This window comes from Nannospalax galili, unplaced genomic scaffold, assembly GCF_000622305.1.
Source record: "Nannospalax galili isolate Female #2095 unplaced genomic scaffold, S.galili_v1.0 scaffold1105, whole genome shotgun sequence".
In the NCBI taxonomy this organism is placed as follows: domain Eukaryota; kingdom Metazoa; phylum Chordata; class Mammalia; order Rodentia; family Spalacidae; genus Nannospalax; species Nannospalax galili.
This window is the reverse complement of record NW_008353211.1, coordinates 118,716-125,000: the sequence shown is the minus strand read 5'-3', so window position 1 is coordinate 125,000 and position 6,285 is coordinate 118,716.

Sequence of the window (6,285 nt, the reverse complement as noted above, 5' to 3'; positions counted from 1 at the left end):
CGATCTTAATTGTATAAATTTAACTGTGAACCTAAAGCTTAACAACCAATATTTAAAGAAATGCATCTTTGCTCTGGAAATTGTTATTGACTATGTTAATTCTGTAATGAAATGCTTCTTCTAAGTATGTGGTTAGTAAATAAATAATTTTTAAGTTTCATAAATAATTGCACACACTCAACTCCACTAAGTACCATCCTGTTCCCTCACTGTCTCCAGGCCCTGGAAACACAAAAACAACCCACAGAATGTGGGGATTTCCACCACTATATAACTTCAAGAAGCCCAGGGGTCCTCCCATCAAAAACTAACTCAGGGACTTCCCTATCCAGAAACAACAGAGATTAGGAGAATTGATGCCCTCTTAAGGAATTTGAGAGCCAGATCTAGAACTTGGTGGCCTCTCTGCCCCCACCCCACTTCCTATGTGGAAGTTCATGAGGCCAAGCCAAGGACAGAGCTGTCAGGAGGCACAGATGTCCCCGTTCTTGACCTTGGGAAATATTTCTTCTTGGGTCTCTGACATCCTTGCCTCCTAATGAAGAATCAGAGAAGATGCTCTTGTTTTGTCCCATAATTCTTTTCAAAAGCAAAATATCTTCATCTTTTTTAAAAAAATAGAAAATAGACAACAGGTTTAAATTCTGGGAATTCTGAGGGTTTAAGGAGATAGAACATAGAAGTCTATGAACCTATGAGCCTCCTATCCTACCCCAAGCTGATGGAACATCCCAGATCAAGTCAAGCCCCACCCCCCACCCCCAGTGAATCATTTCTAAAGAGGAGCCTCCTTTCTGTCTAGGAATAAAAGCTCATGAGAGAATTAGTGAAAGAACTTGCAGAATGAGTAATGCCTTAGAATGTAAACCAAGTGCAGTCTGAAACCTACTTTGAACTTTGTTTAAAATTTATTTTATTTTGGGACTGGAGAGATGGCTCAGTGGTTAAGAGCACTAACTGCCCTTGCAGAGGACTGACTACTCTTACAGAGGACCCAGGTTCAGTTCCCAGCATATACATGTCAGCTAGCAACTGTCCTAAATCCAGTTCCAGGGAATCTGACATCCTCTTCTGACCTCCATGGACATTGCACAACATGGGTGCACTTACGTACATGCAGCATAATTTTAAAATGTAAATCTTGGGGCTGAAGAGATGGCTCATTGGTTAAGAGCACTGGCTGCTCTTGCAGAGGACCTGGGTTCGGTTCCTAGCACCCACATGATGGCTGACAACCATCTGTAGCTTCAGTTCCAGGGGATCTGACACCCTCTTCTGACCTCCATGGGCATTGCACAAACAGGTGCACTTACATTCATGCAGGCAATACACTCATACACAAAAAAATAAAAAAATAATAAATTTTAAATTTATTTTATTTTTATTTACGTGTGTGCGTGTGTGTGTGTATGTGTGTGTACAAGTTCATGTGGATACCTGCAGAGGTCAGAGGTCAAAAAAGAGTCTTTGATTCGCTGGATCTGGAATTACAGGCCATTGTAAGCCACTGGGTAGATACAGGGATCTATCTCAGGACCTCTGGAGGGAAAGCCAGGGCTTAAACCACTGAACCTTCTCTCTAGGACCCTGAATTGTCATTTACTGATGGTGCAGTTAAAATTCAGTGGAAATAGAATGTCTCAGCGAGAAGACTGACAGATCTTCTCCCTGAGAATCATCAATATACCTAGACTACATAAAACTCACCATTTCAAAACATTGGAAATAAGTTAAAAGCATGCAAGACATTCTACTTATTGAAGAAAAATTCAGTGAGCCCAATATGAACACTGTGAATCAGAAGAATTTTAGTCGGAAGCTGTCCAAATACTCTCCAGCTCCATGGCATGAAAATATGGGTATGCAGGCAGGCCACAGGGATCAGGAGCTCTGCTGAGAATGGAACTGCTTTTATTTGGAGCAGACAGGAAATAAAGCCATATTTGGAGTATTATCAAAAGCAATAAAGGTCTCAGCAGCAAACAACTAGGAAGTGTCAACATCACAGCCAAGTCTGAGATCGCTATATTGAGCAAGTAACTGTCTAGCAAGTCAGCCAGAAATGGGACAGCAAGCTCCAGATATTGAGTCAACAAAGCAGGCGTTGGTGAGTCTCTGTGTAACTCTAGCAGTCCAGAATGATGGACATACTATCTCTCCATGCTTGAACATAAGCACAGAAAATAGGAGTCAGTGTAGCTGCCTCAGCTTTGAAAGCATTTCCCGTCCAACCTGCACCCACATACAGCTAGCAATCAGCCATAACTTCAGTTCCAAAGGATCCTCTTCTGGCCTAAGTGTGCCCCCATGTGGTGCACTTACATACATGCAGGCAAAACAGTCATACACATAAAGTTAAAATATATTAAAAATTTTTTTAATATTTTAAAAACCCAAAATACAAATAGAAGGAGGGGGAAGGGGAGGGAGATACTGGATCCACCATGGTGACACATGCCTTTAATCTCAGCACTGCAGAGGCAGAGGCAGGTGGATCTCTGTGAGTTCGAGGCCAGCCTGGTCTACATGTAGGGTTCCAGGCCAGCCAGGACTACATAGGGAGACCCTGTCTCCCAAAATTATTGATGATGATGATGATGATAATGATGATGACTGGGGGATGCCATGGTGGCTCATAGCTGTGCTCTTCATCAAAATAAATAATCAAGTTTGTGTTGTCCCCTGTAGTAGAACACATGCTTAGTTTGCCTGATGCCCTGGACTCAATATCCAGCACCAAACAATAAAATAAAATAGTTTTTTAAAAGCTAATTTATCCCTAAGTGGAGACATCAACAACTGCACACAACAAGGAAAACGAATTTCACAAAACTTGCCCAGAAAAGGAATTAAATAATTAATAAATAAATAAATATAAATAATAAAAATACAGGTAATCACCATTAATTAGAGGGATGATTACAGCTGAGAATTACTACACTATTATTTAAAACATTTTTGGCAGTGCCTTGTGGCACCTGACTGAGGTCCTAGGGCACGGGAGGCTGAGGCAGGAGGAGTGTCTGGAGTTCAAGGCCAGGTTACACAGTGAGTCCAGGACACAACAGATACACAGCAAGACTCTGTGTCCAAAAAGGGCCGAGTTTTTAACCTCCCAAAAGATGGACCGTGTAGAATATGGTCGTGTGATGTACATGGGGCGCGCGAGGCGGGGGGGATCTGAGGATCCCGAATGGGGACAAGAAGACCGCAGGCAGTCAGCACGCGTTTGTTCCTAAAGTGGAGGTACGGATGGTGCAGGGAGTCAGACGCGGAGACCCCAGCCAGCCACCCCCAGGATGGATCCGCCCTGTTCCCAGATTCCCCAGGGCGTTTGTTCCTAAAGTGGAGGTACGGATGGTGCAGGGAGTCAGACGCGGAGACCCCAGCCAGCCACCCCGAGGATGGATCCGCCCTGTTCCCAGATTCCCCAGGGTGAACGGTACCGGTACGGGAGAGAGCGCATCTGCAGCCCCAGTACCCGCCCAGCCCTGCCCTGCGCGGCCACCGGCCACCTGACAGCGCAGAGGAGAGGGCGCAGAGGGGACCGCGCCGAGGATTCCGCCCTGAGAAGTCAGACTCCGAGTGGTTTGCCCTGAGTTACCAGTAGGCCCCGAAGGACTCTGTGCTGAGCACTCCGTGGTGAGCACTCGGCTGAGCACTCTGAGCTGGCACAGGGGGCCGCAGAGGGTGACCCGGTTTCCGCCCTGAGAAGTCAGACTCCGAGTGGTTTGCCCTGAGTTACCAGTAGGGCCCGAAGGACTCTGTGGTGAGCACTCCGTGGTGAGCACTCGGCTGATCACTCTGAGCTGAGCACTCTGAGCTGGCACAGGGCGGCCGCAGAGGGTGACCCGGCTCTTCAGGGACACGCAGACCCAGGACCCGATGCTGGCGAAGCGCCGAGCTGTTCCTGCCGTTTCCCGGGGCCGAGGTCACGCTGCAGCGGTATCCGCTGAAGGAGCGCTGCCTGCAGGTGCTGCGCGGCCTGGTCAGTCGGCAGGACTACGGTAGGCTGCAGCTGCACACGGGCTGGGCGCTCTGCGAGGACTCGGAACAGCAGCCCAGTGTGTGCGGAGGCCTGCAGCGCCCGAGAGCGCGCGGGAAGTCAGTGAGGGCACCAGAGGCTCCCCAGACCGCGCATGGTGGGACACTAGCCCCACAGCCAGGACCTCAAGCTCCAGAGGTCAGGAGCGCTGCCTGCAGGTGCTGCGCGGCCTGGTCAGTCGGCAGGACTACGGCAGGCTGCAGCTGCACACGAGCTGGGCGCTCTGCGAGGACTCGGAACAGCAGCCCAGTGTGTGCGGAGGCGGGAAGTCAGTGAGGGCACCAGAGGCTCCCCAGACCGCGCATGGAGGGACACTAGTCCCACAGCCAGGACCTCTAGCTCCAGAGGTTCATTGGTAGCCCGACTGGAACATTTCCAATAAAGGGTACAACATAACCTTGGCTGAGAACCAGGGGCTTTGGAGGCTTACCAGAAAGGTCACACACTGCGCCGTTGCTGGACCAGATGTCACACTCACTGCGTCTTCTCCCACCACGGGGGTCTCCAGTGCTCTGGCCTTTGCTGGATCAGAGAACCAGGGGCTTTGGAGGCTTACCAGAAAGGTCACACACTGCGCCGTTGGTGCCTCCGGTGTTCTGGAGTCTGCTGGACCAGATGTCACACTCACTGCGTCTCTCCCACCACGGGGGTCTCCAGTGCTCTGGCCTTTGCTGGATCGGATGGCCAATGCAGCAAGGCTGCTCAGTACAACAGCCCAGAATAGCACAGAGCCCTTTCCTCTCCAGGATCTAGTCAGTCACTAGAAAGTGGTTCCATGCAGAAAACCCTTCACTGAAATTTGCCATCCTTGGGACCAAATACGTTAATTGATGATCATCCGTTGTGTTAAATATGAAATACAATCATTCCTCCTGACTTTGTTCAGATGTCCTGCCACGGTCCAGACTACTGGAGACCTCCAACAATTTCAGTGATGTGAGAAGCCCTGAATCATTGTTGGTTTTTACTTCCCGCAGTCTCAGCTGTCTTGTCTCACCAATGCCCCCAGCACACCCTACTGACTGATCCTGTTAAATTAATAGGATCTCATCAATAAGAGAAACAATGGGATGGTTTGTGAGATGTCCAGGCGGAGTCCAGACCTGTGGTTGAACAGTTCAGGCTGGGTAATGAAGCTGATTGTCAAAGTTTCCGGAATTTTCCAAACCAGTTGTGAAACATAGTTATTATTAAAGATTAAATTAAAAACTGTCAGTTGTAACAGTTTCAAAGTCCTGTGCAAACCCTCATGTGCTGGAGTTCTACAAACAAGTGATGAAGACCCTGAAGCAAAGTACTTTGTACAGAATTCTCAGAAAGTTCACAGGAAGGAAATGTTACAAAAATTATAAATATGGTATGCTATCAGTGGCTCATTCTTAAAATAAATCTTAGGATTATTACTTCGGATTTTACTCTCAAAAATTGAAGTCAAAGTAAAGTGATTCAGGTTTCTTTTTTAACAACAGTGCAGGCAGTGTGTTTCTTAATCAAATTGGGTAGTGAGGGTTTTCTGCTTAGATGTAAATCATATTGAATAAATGAAATGTCTTTCCGGTATTCAACGTGGCTTAATTTGTACGTGGTTTTTAAATCATTGTAACTAAAGGGCCATTGAAAATGAGTGTCCACCAAAGTTAACCCCATGTTGACAAATCCTTTGGTCTTTGATTTCTTATCCCTATTTTCCCCCTTAAACTTCATTGTATGTATATTTTTGTGTAACCTGCTTCAAATTATTTCTGGGAAAATGTGTTTAAAATTTCCTCCCTTTGGAATAAAATTTAAAAAAATTGTTCCAATTTTTAAAAAAAGAAAATGAGTACCTATAAATTGTTGGGATTTTGCTTTGGGTTCATGTGATAGTTTGAATCATATATATGCATGCATGTGTACACACACACACACAGCACTGTATCTCCAGAAAAAATTTATTTAGAGTCAAAATTTTTTAATTTTTATGTATATTCTCACCAAACATGACTTCTGGACATATTTCTAGAACTTTTCTCAAATATTTCAAACAATATGTAAATTAGCAAATGTTATCTTTTTATATGCTAAGAAGATATGTAGAGAATAATTGTGTAGATAATAAGCAAGTCCACAAGATGGCCAAGTTCTGTTCATGTCAAATCATTATCATATGCTTACACTAATGTAAATTTTGTCATGTTTACATTGCTACAGTTTTTATTTTGATCTTCATTTGTGCTTTGCCCCTCATGCTGTTTTTTGGT